The 19,171-nt window shown below is 31.5% G+C and overlaps 1 protein-coding gene across 1 annotated transcript in view; it reads right to left on the bottom strand.

Annotated features, from left to right (window-relative positions):
• LOC129971278 (Ig-like and fibronectin type-III domain-containing protein 1) overlaps positions 1 to 17,925 on the bottom strand; it is a 111,196-nt gene extending 93,271 nt beyond the window's left edge. Inside the window, exon 1 of the mRNA XM_056084899.1 lies at positions 17,759 to 17,925. The gene's annotated coding sequence lies outside the window, so the exon portion shown is untranslated. The remainder of the gene's footprint in view (positions 1 to 17,758) is intronic.
• Positions 17,926 to 19,171: the final 1,246 nt, after the last annotated feature.

The raw sequence follows: 19,171 nt of genomic DNA on the forward strand, positions 1-19,171 counted from the left end.
AATTACTTAAAATATTGTTATTTCTTTTTCTTTAAAAACTTTCCTATGCATCATTCACAAAGATACAGTTAATCACTCGTGGAACAGATTTTTTTTAAAGAGAGACGATTCAACGAAGATCAGGTTTCAAACCCAATCCAGACAGACAAAGAATAGAAAAATCGTCTCTCGTTTCAAGACAAACAATGCTATTTATTGCGCAGAATTTTTGAGAACATTAGAAAATTGTTATTTCAAAAGCAAATAGCATATTCGTGATTTTCGAAACATGAAATTGAATTTTGCATTTATTCGATTTAATATGAGTTGGAACCAGAGAGACTGGTCTCTCCGAAATGTTTTTGCACACTCGCTAATAAATGTGAATTAGTGTTTAAGATTCATTTGAGTTATCGCGTTTACATGCTTTTGAAAGTACAGGCCAACAGACGGTCAGACCCTTAATTGGACTTGACAAATTTTGATAGGAGCCTGCCCTACTGATGTTAAATCAGTATACCGAATTATATCCGACTAGAATTTATCATTTTGTAGTCATCGTGTTAAATTATATTCGACCAGCTGGATCGACAGACTTTCTCTGAATGGAGTTGGCTCAAAATTTGACAGAAATGAGACAGAAAATTTGACTACAAATTGGGATATAAAGACCATATGCCAAATTTCATTCGTCTGGTTCAAAGCTTTTAGGAGTTAACTTTATCACAGACAGACATTTTCCAAAAATGTATCTTTCGATCTAGGAGGAGAAAACGAGGAAATTCTTCAAAATTCTTGAATTCAATTTTTATACTTTCTCTATACTTCGTACATGAGAAAGTAATTCTGAGAATATTCATTATAATACAGTCTATATTGATTCTGAAACACGCAGGTGATAATTTTAATATCTCTATAGTAGGTGGCCATTCAAATTGCGATCCAATAGTTAATTTTTAAATGGTTAAAAGCAGGCACTTACTTCCAGATGGAAATTTTTTAAATGATATTAATAATAAGTATTTATGTTTCTGGAGTCAGTAAATGTACCACTGTAGGGTTTATGATATCTGGATGTTTAAACTATCCCTGGTTCTATTAGGAATTTGATAAAGTTTTCTCAACACAATAGCATTTAAGTAACAAAAGTTCTACAGTTCTATGAATAAAACTCGCAGAGTTATGAAGCTTTGAAAATCGGTAGTTTAGATAATTTCAACGACCACTTGGAGAATTCGCCAATACACATAATGCTTCATCGAGGTGACTATTGATTGACCTCAAATAATGAAATTCAAACCTACATAATTCGTTTAACCTCAGTGGAGATGAGTGGAACTTTTTTAAAAATTAAACTATTAATATATCAATGACATTTTGCCAAGTATAACTAACCGGACAGGGGGTGGGGGTACATAAAAATAAAGATCTTAATTTTTTCAGCCTTATATTTTTGGTTCAAATGACATAAAATATGCTCTATTTAGGGTATTTTCTCAACTAGGTGAGTATGCCTATTATTAACTGTTGAAAAATAAGTATAAGTATCAGCATTAAAGAAGAACGAATATAAAATAAAAAATACATTTGTTTTTTGTCCCAATCCCAAGAACTTCTCTGAAACGGTGACATAAAATTTGCACGTCTGAAACCAAAGGTCTATATCTTGGTAAACCATGTTAATTTCAACCTTCAAAACTGATTAGTTCTTAAGATATTTATTTAAATAAAATCAAGCCATAATCAGGAGCTTTAAAGTTGTAATGTTTATTAAGTAAAAATGCTTTATACACTTAAGTAAAGTATTTTCTGTATTTGTCGGTTGTAACGAAGACCAAACTGAGCCAAGAAAAAATCTCGCCAATTTGGCGATTTCAATAGTAAAACTATATAGCATGTGATTCGTGCGTGATTTGATATTTATATTTATGCACTTGAGTATATTTTTCTTTTGGCGCTTCTTGATCGCTGTTGAAACCGAATTATATCACATTTTCTTCTTGGGGATGTTATGTTCTAAACGTTGCAACGTCTAAATTTTATAAGTATTTTAAATAATCTACAGGGCATTCAAGATTGCAGATCAGAGAAATGAAAAAAAAAAAAAAAAAAAAAACAGTCTACGCCATTCGGGTTTAGCAAAAAGAAGAGCTTTTAAAGATTATGGCAATAAAAAATGATGTGAAGGAACGTCTGTCGGAAAAAGATTATTTTATCTTTAGTGTAGCGGAAATCATTATTTCCGAGTTCCTATCGCAATGCAATTATATATAATTTTTTAAATTTTAAATCTGAGCTTGTACATCAATAAATGCAATCCGTGCAAAATAATGCTGATATCAAAAAATAATCGTTATATTTAGATTAATTGATCATTATCAGTATAGACAAAATCTGATAATTTAACCGTAAGTTATATGTAATAATGTGAATTTTGCTGAAATACCGGAATATGTATATATATTAACATAGTAAGTTCATATAATTTATATTGTTAGCGATGCGCATTGATTACTTCCCTTAATGAGCAATTAAGTAAATTAAATTAATTAAATAAATAAATTAATTGAGTAAACTTTATACATTTTTCCATACCTAACTACTGCTAGATTTTGATTGTTCTTATTAATGACATTTTTTTTTCTATTGATTGTTCTCATTAATGGCAATGATGATACGTCGAATTGTTGATTATGGCCTACTAATCACTCTCTCATACAAAAAGTTTTCTGTAAAAATGTTTGAATATGCAACATGATATGCGGTATGTAAAGGTAACTTCTTTGTTAAAGCAATGGAATGACAAAATTCCAAAGTGTCATTACATGCCTTGAGCCAAAAAACAGAACATGTCATTGGTGGGGCGAACATGCCATGTTTTCTTCAAAGAAGTACGGACCAATGACGAAAGTTGAAGTAAAGCTACATCATACTCTCAGTTTCGGAGGATATAACAGAATGTGTTGATGAATTTGGGGATTTGTGTCTGACCAAATATGGCAGTTATGTGTGTTTAAAACAATTCTGCAGTATACATAAAACACGGTACAACAAGACGACTCCATAGAACCTTTCAAGGCCATTCTTCATCCAATGTGACCCAAATAATAAGCGTCAAAGTAAATTTTTCCCACACGATCTATCCTGTGAATCTATCCAAATCGACATCGAAGATATTAGAATCTAGGTCATAGAACTAATTGACGACGGCTTCCTAAAATTCGGCATGGAATAAGAAATGCTTTCTTCGTCGCAGGTTTCAGAGGATGAATCTATGTTTCTCTCTCTCTCTCCCTTTCTCTAACGATACAGAACAAGAAAGAAACCCCATTCGGCTTATGTCGCATTAATGCCGCGTTTACACTCGGACAGCTATTAGACGGCCAGTAGGCAGCACATACGTAGAAAGGAACTGATTTATGTTTGCCACAATTTCATAAAATAGATTCAGGCATTCCATTCTTGGCTATAAATTGCCGTTTGAGCATCCCTGCAATTTTTTTCTTCATTGCGTATCGTATTAAAATGATGAATATGTATACAAAGAAACATGGTAAAATAAAAAAAAAGGTCAACTTTTCTAAATTTTGAAAGCTATAGAGAAAAAAAGGCAAATAAAATGAAAAAAAAAAAAACTTCGCATCAGAAAGAACAAAGAGCAAAAAAAGTCGGAATTAGTCTATGATAAGTGATCAACTTTTTCAAGCCGTCAAATTCTAGAAACACATGCGAAGTAAGGAAAAAAAAAAAAAAAATACAATACAGCGGCATGTTGTTGCCCCGTCGAGACAATTGCTTGCCATGGACCGAACAGCATTTTTCTGCCTTTCTATACATTCGCTGCCTACTGGTCGAGTGCAAACTCGGCATAAATGCTGAAGAGAAATCCTATTCGCATCTGAGAATCACCGCTGTAGGGAGAGAGAACAAGTCTTCCTGCAGGCCAATTTTTTTGTACACGATATTCGGTGCAGCATGTGAAGAAGTTCGTGGGCAAACTCCCTCACATGAAAGGGACAAATGGCTTGAGTTAGATAGATATGTCTAATTTATGTTGGATGAGTTTGGCCGCCCTTAATTTTCCTCCTGTAGCATATCTTTTCAGCCTAATTCAAATTCTCTACTCCAAAATCACATTTGTTTCCTGACATTACCCTCGTTCAAAAACTTCCACTATTTGGCAATGAATTTCAACCGAGGGCGTTTACTTTAAGCTCAAAAAACTTATTGCATTTCGCATTTCAGTCGCCAATCATGAAGCTGACAAAGCTGCCATCTTCTAACCACGATTTTGGAGCGCTGCAGCAAAACTAGCTCCATATATTGTTCACCAATGAATTCTAAAGCTTACCGCGCTTTTGCGCATGCGCTAGGAGGGGTTTCATTCGTCAAAATAGAGGTGACAGGACAGATGAAGGGAGGAGATGTTTACATTTAACAATAATGTAAATTCGAATTACTCGTGGATTGAATTAAAATAAAATAATACGTTCAGAAACGACACGATACTGACCTACACGAGCAAAAAAAACTGAAAAAGAAAAAATATTTAATAGGGCAGAAATCAAGGTAAAAGAGGGATAAAGAATTCCGGAAATGCGCTAATCCTTCCGCGTCTCACCCCTTAGTGAGATAGAATCATTGAAAAATGGTCTGATGTTGTTTGAATGCTGCGATCGCCTAGTTTATTTAAATATAGGATTAAATTGGAATTTGTACACCTGTGAGAATTTTTATTACCTTACTTATTTAACTATTTAGTTAAATTATGCAAATGATGTAATTATGTAAAGTCGGGTATTTTTTTTTCTTTCAGAATACGAAATTGCATACTCAGGAGAGTATGTATCCAAAATTTAAATTAAATTGGCCATATAATTTTCTCTACATCAGGGTCTAAACATCTCTGCTATAAATTTATGTTTCCAGAGACTAACTGAATTTGTTGTTTTTTTTTCACCAGGGACACAAGCCATGCATTCAGTTCTTTCACCAGTTTGTTTCACATGGAAATAGGTACCATTCGAAAATGCTATAGTGTTTCAAAAAATGAAATTTTAAAGTCGTTCCCTCATCCAGAGAACTGGCACTGACTGGTTCTGCTCCGTTTACTCGATACAAAAACTTGCGAGGCTCACAGAGCGAATAAAAGCATGCAAAGTGACAGCTCGCTGAAGGCGAAGTTGTAAAACACCCTTTCCTAGTGACCCATATTTCGTTCATCTTCTTATATTTTTATGAGCCAGATATATATACCCTTTAGAGAACCAGTTCCTTTCAGTTAAAAAGAAGTGAGTTACAAATCGATATTAATTTGTTTGTGATAAACAACATTCGCCATCTTGTTTCAAGTAAAGGACAAATCTAGTTTATTCAATTGAAGCATTGTCATTGTTTTCAAGTTTGGTGGTAATTCAATTACTCAAATATGACAATAATTAAAAGCTGCTCCACAGTGCTTCCTAATTTTAATAAAAAAGACTGCATGTTCAACTGTAGTGAAGTATTTAATGAATGCAACTATTTTTTTTAAAGATAAATAAAAATCGGACATATTTATGTATTTACAGCAAATGAGCAATTTCATATCACAATTAAAAAATTAAGAGAGAGATCCAATTACATTTTCTATTACATCTGGTAAATATAAAATTAAAATTAGGGTGAGAAATTTATATAGAGAGATGGCAACTTTGAATCGTCTCGATAAATGGATGTCTGAAATGTCTGGAAAGAGAAGAAGAATCCGATATTACCAGTACAGGTAATACTTGATACCTTTATATGTACTATATATATAATATTGTGATGCTATTGCATTGCCTTCAAAACCAGGATTGCATGAAATACGGTAAGAAAACATTCAATAATGAAGAAATGCATGTAACGAAATGGAGTTAGATTAGAATATCGGAATCATTTTTTTTACAGGAATAATGTTATTGAACTTGCTTCATTGTTGCTGCAACTGGTAATCAGCGTTCATCTGTAAACCTTCCATTTATTGTAACACTAATGAAGATAATCTCTTTGGACTGCCTGTTTAGATGCATTACTTTATTCAGGCTGGTTGCCTGTGTTTGTATCAAAATATCAAAAAGAAATCTTATTAGAGTTTATTTTTGCCAAAGTCTCTACGAAGTAAGTTTACCAACAATGTGAAAACGTTCTTCCACTCTTGGTCATCAAATCTAATAGAAGTCTAGCGAGAATGTTGAAGGCCAGCGAGTAGCTGAAGGAATCCTAGATAGTGAGTGTGTACTTCTAAAATAAATGGTATCGGATTAATATTTTTAAAAAATGTAATAGAGTTTGAAGAAATTTTTTTAATTGAATTTGTGGATGATGGACAGATTGGACCACTATAAAGTTCATATCATTAAAAAAATCATGTAAATAAAATAATACGTGTGATATAAATAAGTAAGGAATTCTCTTTAAAAGGAATTAGTTAATTTCTGTTAGAGATAGGATACTTGTAACTTCAAAAAAAAAAAAAAAATGAAGTTCTTAAATGGGGCCATATATTTGCGAGCTCACATTGAATTGGATCCACTTAAAAGTGGATATTCAATGTTTGATATCATTAAAAACCCTCAATGGTTGTTTCCCCAAAACTATCTCGCATACTCTCTTAAAAAAAGCGTTATTCACCCCTCCCCAACAAAAAATTTTGGACATTGGGTAAGATAGAGAACGCTTTACATGGCGCAAAATTTATGAAAAATCAATTAATGACGTGAATTTAGCATTTTTATTGTATCGTACGATCTTGGTGAAATTTTTAACTCATTGAAATTGAAATTTGGCACAGACTTACGATATCAAGTTTGAAGTATTTAAGTTATTGCATTTTCGAGTAACACAGTTTACATAACTCTGAAGTCACAGAATGGCAGACTTTTAATTCCTTATAGTATTAGGCTCAACATTTGACAAGAGTCTGTACCATAGATACTAAATCTGTGTGCCGAATTTTGTTCATCTAACTCCCTTCGCTTTGTAGTTATCATGTTAAATTTTATTTGAACAGGCGGACAGACAGATTTCTGAATGGATTTTGCTCAAAATTTGATAGAGATTTACACATTTGCTGTGCAGAAAGTTTACCGAATTTTATTCATTTATCTCAAAGCGTTTTTGAGCTATCTTTGTTACAGACAGATAGACAGACAGGCAGATACAATGGAAAAAATGTGTTTTTTGAACTCGGAGATGTCTAAAACGTGGAAATTCGTCAAAATCTCGAGTTAGAATTTTTTTTCGTGATTACAATACTTATATTTATTCTAGATTTCGTATGCGAGAAAACAGAATTCCGATTTGATCTTCGATGTTGCAGCAAAAAGTATATCAAATACAAAGAAATGGATTGCTAAAAGATTTCAGTCTTTTTAATGAGATGTATATGGCGTCTTAAAATCGAAAGAAAGATATCGAAGCATTTTTCGTTCGTGGGAATCGGTGTTTCTTTTCTGACAAATCCGATAATGTAAATTTGAAAAAGCCTTATAACAAAGGTTGGTATTATCAATTGTTTAGAAAAGAGAAGAAAGCAATAAGATATAAATGCAAGAAACAAAACCTGTCCTGCAGGTATGATGAATGACTAGTAACAGTTGTCTTACTTATCCCAAAGAAAACACAAAGATTTTTGGAATTTCTGTAATCTTATTCAAAATCGTGTATTCATCACTTATTTCAAAATATGATTGTAATATGCGATAGGTATAATCCCTTACCTTTGAAGTCTCATTGTATGTCGATTTAGAGGAATAGAAGTTAAAATTTTTGTGACGAAATTCATAAAACTGTCTTACAAATGCAGTTATTTATAAAAGTAAAGATAAAAGAAAAACCCAGTAATTTCGCGTTTTAGTGATAGTGCTTTAATGTTTGAAACATAATTATTGCTCGCTTGAAGACGAAGTCCAACCAAGCGCAGATGTATCCAAAATTTCACCTCCATAGCATAAGGAGGCAGATGGTTCCTTTCTCTTTCATGTAAAACATGCAGCTGGAAACTAAGATAGGTAATTCAGATATATCGAATGAAGAATTTCGCATTGTCTGTCATTGGCAAAAGCGGGAATTAGTTTTGTTCCTTACCGCGTATGTAATTTGATTTAAACAACTCAACTCAACGATTTCTGGAAAAGCGCAAACCACAATTTAAAGAAATAGATTCAAGCTTCTTTTTTTTAAAATCTTAGTTTGTCACACAATCAAATTTTCCCATTTCCATATTAATCTGGAGCATTCAAAGAATCTGATGTTCCAGAAATTTGGTAATTAGAGAAGTTTTATTTATTTATTCTGTCGATACTAAATGCTGATTCAATATTCATAATATATTCTGCTTTTTCTGAAACATGTAATAATTAACAACATTTCATTTGATCATAGGATGAATATAATCTCGGCATTTTATGTCACAAAAAGGTTTTCACTAAAGAGCATGGAAAGTTTTTTATGAATTTCTTTGATATAAACCACACCTTTCTTGAATTGCTAGCTGGTATGTCACCAAATGATCTGCTGATCTAATCTAATAATTTGTTGTTCTATATGACGCAGTATCATACCAAAATATTGTCACTGAGTTTCGCCTCTTTCATTTGTTGGAAACAATAAAACTATTGACCACATATCACAAATCAAAACTACAGATAAAGTATTCGCTCATAAAAAGAGCTATACTACTAGCATGCATGCCTAGAAAGAATCGTGCCTAAAAAAATCATTTGTATCCTCATTTACCAAAGGCTAGGGGATAGAAAAGAATTGGATGGTGGTTATCGACCTGTATGGGTGGCAATGTCAATGTTCAAAAGGCAGATGCATTAAAAATCGATTACTGTAAACTTATCTAAGTTTTCAAATTGTATTTAAAAAAGAACTTATGTTTATTATAATATTCTTAAATAAGATATTAATCATTTTGTGCTGTTTTTTATGCAATTTTTTCAAATGGATCGTAAATATTGGATCGTTTCTTGTTTCTTCTCACTTATTACTTCTTCTTGAAAGTATTCTGAAATTTTTACCCAACCAACGGAAAATGCACTTTAAATATTTCGTAAGGAAGAGTTATGACTTTATGCGATATCATTCATGTTATAAACATACATTTGAATATAAATGTATTGATGTCAAATGGAACCGTGCATTGAAAAATATTCATATTTAATGCCCACATCTATCATCGCATTTAATAATTAATTTAAGCATTTGAAGCTTGATAACAATAAAACAAATATTAAAAAAACTCTCCCCCTATATATATATATATAATGTCAAATAACGTAAAAAAGTATGAAATTCACTTCAGGCCACCATTTTGATGATGTAATATGAGTAAACAGGAATGAAATATTTATTCCCTTTTTTCGAGCCTATTGTCCACACTAAGATCCAAATTCTGTGCATGTATTTAAATTGTCGAAAATACCGAGACACTGTCTGATAATATTTTTTGTTTATGACACATTTTTCAAATGTCAGTTTTTGCAAATCAGAAAGTCTTGAATCAGAATTCTATTCTATTAAAATATCTAGATTAAAGCAGCTTCATCTAGAATAGCTATCAAAACCGTTAAAAAAATGATTTTAAAGAAAGACTATTTAAACTGCCACGCGTGGTTTTGGTACATATAGAAGGTAATAAATATCAGAAGCTTAATTCAAGAATATGATTTGACTCCTGCACTCTCTTATTCCTAAATTATGATATTATAAAATACTTAAAAAAATATTCTCTATGCTTAGAAAGTCTCGAAAAATTCGGTAGATGAGATAAATTATCACCAACATTGCCCTTTATTGTGTTGTTGTGACTTTCTGTTGTTGGCACTTTACAAGCCCGCTGACAGTTATCTGTCAGCGATTTAAGTCGAGTGAAAATCTTTTATTTTTAAGTAGCACCAATTAGGGCCAAGAGTACGACTTAGCTACTTCATGCGTCACATTCGCTTGCACAACCCCTTTTCACAGGGGGCCACATTCACATATCTCACAGATAGAACACAGAAGAGCAACCATGTCCAAACTGGGACTCGAACCTGGGACGCCCAGATCACGGGGAAGACGAGCCTCCCTATGTATGCCAGGACACCAGCAAATTGCCCTTTACTTTTCATAATCAGCAAAATAATGCTCATTGATTCTATGAGGATTTTGAGCGAAGTTCATTCAAATGCTTAACATGTACAAGAGCACGAATAAAAACGCGCGTTAAAAAGAGAGCAACACATTTCTCTTCATTTGAGAAAAAGTTCATTTAATCCTTTAAAGGGCCATTTTTTTCTAGTCATATTATGTTAAAATATTTTTAGGCTTGAAATTAGAATAAGAAGAGGGATTCATTTAGCTTATTAGATAAATTTAAGATTATTATATTAGATAAGTAACAAATCAAGACACGTCATTTTGTGTGAGATAAAGAACTAAAGCATCTAAGTTTCTGTGTTTCTAAAAATATTTGTCAGAACTTATGCCAACCTACATAAATTCATACAAATATTGATAAGTTTGTTGGGAAGCATACTTCCCACGGCCCTAGAAAGGATTAAATCAAACATATTAAATAACAAAGACTGACGATCACTAATGACTCAGAAGTATCTGTGAAGATCTATCAGAATTCATGGAATTTTTTTTCTTCCTCAAATATAACATATTTATTTTAAAACAAGAATAGTTACATAGTTAATATTTTCATCGCGTAAAGAAAAATTATTAGAATTTCTTTCCCTTTCCCCCTTTCCTTCTTCAAGAGAATCTTAATTTCTAAGAATACTTTTAAAAGCGTTACAGTTCCTAAGCTTACGATAAGCGTCCTCAATCGGTGGCCTCTATAAATACTCCCAAACAGGAAAATAACATCGAAGGAGAACTTCCTTTTCTGGAATCGCCCTGGAACTCGATGAAACGCGATGGAACGACGATTTGACTCCTCTCACAATGAAAGTCAAAAACAACAATGTCTCTGACTTGTGAAATAAGTGACTAACAAAAATGAAAAAATTAGCAATGCTATGATCATTTATAAATAACATAGCAAGATTATATTTACCCCTCATTAAATCGTTCGAATATATTATTTGTCTAAGTGGAGGATTAGTGTCTCTTATAAAAATGCATGGTAAGAAATTTAAAAAAAAAAATGCATATCCTCAATAGAATAAAAATTCGACAGGCAACTTTTTAGCAAAAGGAGGAGGATAACTTTTCTATCCAACTACTTTAATTGGACACTTCAGTTTATCTTAAATAATACGATATTAAAAAACAATGAATCTTTTCTCATTTATCTCTTTCACATAAACTTAATATCAATAGAAAAAATATTGTAACGCACGGAAAATTAGGTCTCGAGATTTCCGAATCTCCACTCTCCAAAACTATCCGAGTTTGAAAAGCATATTTTTGGAATTGTGTGTTTTTCTCATTTTGCCTGTCTTCTGTGAAACGATAACTCAGAAACACTAAGCTATGCGGATGAAATTTGATCTGTGAATTTTACTCTAAATGTGTACATTTCCATCAAATTCTTGACTAAATATACCAAAAATCTGCTTTTCCGAAGTACAAGTGATAAAGAGCTAGAAAAATAAAATTTGACTTACAATTAACATTTAAAGTGCTAATTAATCTGTATCAAATTTTGAATCAAATTCATCAAAGGTTTTACCGTCTATATGTATGCATATAAATGCCATAATTCTGTAATGTTTCTGAGGTAAGATTTCAACAGAACAAGCATGAACAGCTAATATGTCTGGATGAAATAAATTTATTATTTACAAGTACTTTTTATACAATTCTCAATAGATGGCTTATGGTAATTAGAGATTAATTGAAATAAAAAATACACATTTGAACAACAGCGATTTTCGCAGTATCCAGTTCAATTAAAACTCGAGATTGAGTCCGGAAGCCAAGAAGACCGGCTCTTAGCCTTTATGAAACGATGCGTTCTGTCAATGATGTTTGTTTCTCAATTGAAACAAATCTTTATGTCGGTCTTAACTAAAGCATCTGGCTTCGATCACTTTGCTAGAGAGACACAAAACACATCCCCAAAGAGGCGGCCCCTGCTTGGTGAACAAAAAAAAAACAACAACACCTGCAGACTGAACTGTTTGGTATATTTCAAAAAAAGTTCGACACAGATAAAAGAAATTTGTACGAGATTTTGTTATTAAAATTGTAGTTCTATATCAAATTTTCTATTTTCTTCACTATAGAGTGAATCAAAAACACTCATGTGCTAGACCTGTCACTTTACACGAGGATAAGAGTAAGGGAAGGGAGAATGCCGATTTTATTGTCATGTTTCCACCTTGTTTCTGTCTCAATTCCTTTGTATTTAAACTATGAGAACATGGGTCGTCCATTGATCAAATTCTGCAATTTTTATACGAAAGGGGGGGAGGGGAGGTTAACACTTTTAGTAGGGAGTATGTGAGAAAGTTTCAGAAAACTATTCCAGCTGAGTTTTTTTAAATTTTAATTTTCGAAATGAAGCTTTTGCATAGCGAAATGTTTTTTCATTACAGACAGTACAACTCATAAAAATAAAACGCAAAAGGAAGTATTTTCCCTTCCCTGTGAAAACACGCGTTTTTTCGCATGGCAAACACCGCATAACGAACCGCGCTTCATGATGATTTTTGGAAAATTCCGATGGATGAATGCACTTCAGTTCGATCCATCGGGTTTACTGTCAAAAGTTCTGGTAATATTGGCGACATGGCAAACAATTTCATACATTAATCAAATTAAAATCATGCTGGTAAATCTGAAAGTTTTTGCAATCAGTTTCAATTTTACCTTAATTTAGCTCCCTTGTTGTTTTATATGTCAAGATTCGGCGTTCTAGACTAAATGACGCGCAATTAAACACGGCGTTTGAAGAGGCACTTTTACAATCATTGCTTCTTATTTCTTTTCAAAATCAGGTACTCAAGGTCGATTTTTTTTTGTTGTTAAAATTATTTTTGTGTATATAATTAGTGAATCCTTATGGTGTATGAATTAGTAGAAGGAAGATTTTTACTGAGTTTTTACTGTTTTTTCAAAGAATACTTTTTATTAGATGTCGACGATTCGACTGCTGCTTTTCCCATCTCATAGATCAAGGACAAACCAACGTATCTTAAGGTGCACTGCGAGTTAGGCGTACAATAGTTACGAAATATTAACTTTTGGCATGAATTTCGTATTTTTACTGAATCAATCGTGGGATCCTTGGCGAGTATCCTTGGAATATTGTTAATAATATCCGAAAATCGAGTTTGCGTTTTAGACGGGCTTTTCCAAACCAATCGAAACCAAAATTTAACACAAAAGTACAAATGTAGTCAAAAAATCGCATACCAAATTTAATACATTTAAGTCCTTGTGTTTTTGAGCTATCGACTTTATCTTATCTTTGAGCTATCGACTATCGACTATGTTTCTGAAAGTACAAAACTCCAGATCAAATTTTGTGCCAAATGCAACCTCTTGTTGAATTTGGTTTGGTCTAGTTTATAGAGGTTAAATCTGTGTATGGAATTTTATTCCTCTAGTTCTTTTCGTCTTATAATTACCATGTTAACTTGTATTCGAACAGATAAATCTTTTCTTACTCTGAATGGATTTTGCTCAAAATTTGATAGAAATCTACAAAGTTTCTTTTAACTCTTTAAAGGGCCATTTTTTTCTAGTCATATTATGTTAAAATATTTTTAGGCTTGAAATTAGAATAAGAAAAAGGATTCATTTAGCTTATTAGATTAATTTAATTTGATTAATTAATTCATTTGGTTAATTAATAATTAAGTGACAAACCAAGACACATCATTTTGTGTGAGATAAAGAACTGAAGCATCTAAGTTTCTGTCTTTCTAAAAATATTTGTCAGAACTTATGCCAACCTACATAATTTCATACAAAGATTGATAAATTAGGTGGGAGCATACTTCCCACGGCCTTAGAAAGGGTTAAAATCGTATATCAAATTTCATCCATTTAACTCAAAACGCTTTTGAATTGTCTTTATCACAGATGGATAGTCAGAGGAGCGTAATTCCAAAAATGTCTCAGAGAAATCTAAAATGTGGAGATTTGTCTAAATCTCGAGCTCGAATTCTTTGACGTATTCTCTATATAAGTCTCACGGAGAGTTTTCAATTCATAACTGCGTGTTTAAGGTGGCTGCAAGGTGTTCTTTACACATTATTTCTAGTGCTCAGATCTGGGGATGCCTCAACTTTGAAAAAAGACATCCCGGCCCGATCTTCATGAATAGAATACCAGGAGAGTGGAACTCTTTCTGTATCCCACGTTCTCTCAGAGCCGTTATATATCAAGAATCCCATTGAATATTGAAACGAGATTTGTCAGTAAATATAATATTGTCCACCGTATTTTAAAATGCAAACGCGCGCATTTCAGTGGGGGCTTTAGGGCATGCCATCATTTACATTAAGACCTGTGAACCTATAAACAATTATCTGTTTTAATGCTGTACCACCTGTAACGATTGTCAGGGCCGAACACACAGTTGTTTGGCCTAGTTCCATTGAGCACTATTCTGAGAGACGGTCTTGAGGCCAGAAGTGAAATAACTCTTCAAAGATTCCTTTATGTTTTAAGATCAATGAGTCGGAAATACCGCATCATTTAGCTTCTCTTTGAGTGTAATTGAAATTAGCTAGCCACATTGCAAAAAAATTTCTTAATATGTATTAATTAATATATATATATATACTGTTCAAAGATTGATGATTACTACTGTCCCTTATCGGAGTTGGTTCAACTAATCTCTTTCTGTGTATTTTCACCAAAAAGTGTCCAAAGTTTTGATTGGTCAGCTGAAATTGATGATGGCAAAATGATTGCTATAAATGATGCGGTTCGTCACACCTTGGTAAAAGAGATAAAAAAAAGGCCCCAACTTCATTTTTCAAACCATTAATAGGCTCCCAGTATTCTTTAAAAATTATTTAAATTCTGCATTAATTCAAAAATGTTGAATGAGCACAGCATATTAAACCCGCGGATTTACATCCTGAACATATTGAAAATTATTTTGCTTAAAGGCGATGAAACAACAGATTGTTTGTAGTACCGTCAGTTGAAAAAATCCAGATAATCTGATGCAAAATGCATGAGTAAAAGTTTGAGTGAAAATTAAAATTTTTCAAAGGAAGGCTACGTTATTATTTAGGAGGAATTATAAAAGTATTATGTGTTTTCAGATATTCTCAATATATTCGGTTAAAATCTAGTATAGTCGTAAAAAAGTGTTTTGAAATGGCAAATTGTTTAATAATCTTATTTCTCTATGGCAGCGTAATATCATGCTTATCTTTAAAGAAAAATATTAGAAAATAATTCAGAAGTGGCGTTACATCCATCACGGAGACCGCATTTTGTATTGCCATTAATAAATTAATTAATTAATTTGAAAAAACTCTTTTAATGCAAAAATCACAATGATAACAACGCAATGACATCATAGTTATTATTAATGTTTTTTTTCTGAGAAAGATCAGAAGTTCTATAAATGTTGGTAACAAAAAAATCTGTTATTGAATGAAATGGAAAATATATCACTCATAGTTTTTTTTTTCATTGTTTCAAAACTGATGCTTTATTTTTCAAGAGCAGAAATGTAATTATTTTTGTACCGACTTAATAATAATTGCTTTTACAAAATATCGAAACTTGAGTGTTAAAAATTTAAAGATTATAAACTTAACTGGTGAACATATTAATGAAAGACCCACGTTAGCATTTTAACTGACATTTATCTGAAAGATGTTGAATACAACTTCAATTATTACCAGGCTTTTATGAAAAGTTAGCCAAGCATAAATACATTCATAACATTAGTTCTTTATGCAGTATTACCTGATAGACATCTTTTTTCAGTTCGTAAATTAAAACTCACATCTTCATTTACATAATTTACAAGATGTAATTTTAATTCGCAATAAATTTACAAACACCTTAACTTAGTCTTACAATTCATATTAAGTTCATTAAGATCTATAACAATACCGCTCTCTTTACTTCATAAAAGCATATATACGTACCTTTATAAAATACACTAACTTTCACAATGGGGTTTCAAATTAAAAAAAAAGTATTTGCATAGTAATTTTTTTAAAAAATTTTTAAACAAATTATGTCTAAAAAATTAATAGTAATCTAAAAGAAATAATAGATCTAATAGTAATCTAAAATAATAATAGTAATCTAAAAGAAAGAATAGCAAATAAAATATTTTTTCATGTATGCTAATAAATGAAAAAAATTCTACTTCACAAATATCATTGCCCATTAGCAATATCTATAGCAAATTCCAATTCAAAAGTCTCGAAAGTGCAATTAAATATTTCTCTATAGCCGACGAAAACCCAGGTTTATTATTATTATTATATAAATTAGAATACCATATTCCCATATCGTTAGTGTCTTCTAATAAATAATTCCAATATTGTTATTTTCTTCTGATGACTAATTTCCGTATTGTTATGCAATTCCTTCTTTATTAACTTTATTAAGAAAGATCTGAAACATATAATCAAAGTTGAACTTCTAATATTAGGGGTTCAACACAGCAGAAATTTCAAACAAAATAAAATACAATAAAAAAAATTGGGGAAAACAAATTCTCAGAACTTCAATATTTTTCCTACTTCCTTTAAGTCAGAGAAAAGATTTAATAAGCCAAAAATTGATTGCAAGGAAGAATTATGCCATATTTGATATTTGTATGTTTTAACGAGCGTTTGACCAAACGTAAATAACAAGACTTTACCACAAATTGCAGTTTGTAAGAATAGCAAAATTTTTCTTGAAGGTGTCAAGCATTATAAAAAATAATAATTGGCATTATTATTGAAACTATATTTCAGATTAAGAATGATTTAATCAGATAATATTAGAGCGACTCTACGCAATTAAGGAATTGAGAATAAATCGCCATTTTTTGAATTCACATTAAATGCACATTTAATATAAATTCAAAAACATTAAAAAAAAATTAAATGTGCGCAAGTTCTGCAAAATGGAGCGCACATGTTCTCTTTAAAATAAAATAAGTAATATTGGGAAAACTTTTCCTGCAATGTTATGTAAGTACTAATTCATCAAACATTTGTTTGGCCGTTGTTCGTTATAACAATTATTAGTGGCTGTTAACTAATGCATCGAAATGTTTCTCGATATTCTGAAAAAACCTAAAATTGATAAGAATTTTATCTTTTCTTTCTTATTAACCCTTTGCATCTGAAAAACTAAGGAGATGAAAAAACATATATGCGTGAATGTAAGGATAAATTTCAATACAATTATTGATTTTTTTTTATTCTTAAAAATTAATCCGGGTATTTTGCTGCCGAAATAATCCAACAAGAATGTAGAGATGATGCATTATTCAGAATTGCGAATTGAGTTCAAAGAGATGAGACATCAGATGCGCGAAGTTTCAACGAAATAATAGCGTATTATATTCTATTCCTGCTAAGACTGAAATGAGATTTGCGCTCAGAAAATGGAAGCAAAATTCTTTTCCAAAGAACCAAAACAAATACATTTATAATTCTAATATTCTTTAGAAAATTCCTCAAAGACGGAAAACATTTCGCAACTGTAAATCGAAATTCGTGACGCTCTCTCAATCAAAACGCCTTCATGCAAGAAAACGCGCTCTTTTACCGCCACCGTGACATGCGGGCTAAAGAGTAAAGCATGAAAAACATATAAATGTAATGTTACCTACCTGGGCTTGTATTTTTCTAATATGAATAATCCTAAATGAAAAAGTAATTCCAACCAAAATTGAATGGCATTCAGGTTTTTTCCTACAGGTGGTTGGCAGAAAAATCCAAGCGAGCAGCAGGAACGGCAACTTGCGCTTTGCAGAGCGTTCAACGGACTGGTCCTTACCCGTTTGTTTCATGCAGGTAAAAAAGATGCTATTCATAAATGCAGGTTAGAGGGACCGTCCACTCGTTGAAATGTGTTATTTTCAGGTCTAGTATAAAAAAAAGACGAGATTTGACAATTTGTTTTATGCAGAATATTTCTTTCTACCTTTAAATAATATAAATAAATACAAAAATCATTTACACTCGATGCCTGCATGACAGCATATCATTGACAAATGCATTGGGCTTTCAAACTGAAATAATTGAATTGGAAATTCTCTACTAATTGATATAATAATAACAGTAAAACAATTTGTTAATATTATATTGAAATAACACCGCCACGATGACAAAAATTAACAAAAATATTGAAAACTTTTCATTTTTTTTCCAACGTTTCAAAACTCCCATTTATACCATAAAGTAAATTTACGTAAAATATGGGTAGATTCTTTGAAATTCATAAAAGCACTTGTTAAAATAAGTGGAAAAATGAGTTTAAAAAAAGTATCTTCAATATGCATCTTTACACAAGTTTTGATTTGAACAATTTTTTCTTTATATATAAGTATTACATGTGAAGCTGGTTTCTTGAAATCTAGTCCCTTTTTAAAAAAGGGGTGTGAGGAATTTAAGATGCGTGACTTTCTCCGCGAATTTATTATTTAATGTGGAGAAGGGGAAAAGAACCTATCTTGGATTTTTAACTTCATTGTTAGCCCTCTTAACAAGGACTCAAAATTTCAAAAATTTAATTTTCGTAACTTTTTAAAACAATTAAAATTTTTGAAAAATCGCGAGTAGATTATAGACATTTATGTAAACATTACCCATACAAAAAGACCATTCTAAACCGATGCTGTAGAAACCTATATAAAGTATTGTTATAGAGAATTTAATTACATAAATTCATATTTTTAAATTTTAAGCTATTTAAACCTTTTATAAGAACTTCAAAATGAAAATATTATTTAGAATAAATAAACAATGTAAAAATATGTATAACTGAGATGTATAAACATAGGTTTATTCATATTAAAAATTATTTTTAAAAATCTGCTAATTTTGCTTGTTTGCTTTTGGCTGCAAATGGAGTTTAAACTTCATTAAAATGCTTAAGTTCCATTTAAAATGTTCAAATGCAAGTCAGAACCATTTATTAATGTTGCAACAATATTTTGAAAAGTGTTAATTCAGGCTATGGCATTCTCAGAAGAAATGTATTTTGAAAATATTCTGTTGCACCTTCTTCGTCATTTTGACCA

The sequence above is a fragment of the Argiope bruennichi genome, chromosome 6, assembly GCF_947563725.1.
Source record: "Argiope bruennichi chromosome 6, qqArgBrue1.1, whole genome shotgun sequence".
In the NCBI taxonomy this organism is placed as follows: domain Eukaryota; kingdom Metazoa; phylum Arthropoda; class Arachnida; order Araneae; family Araneidae; genus Argiope; species Argiope bruennichi.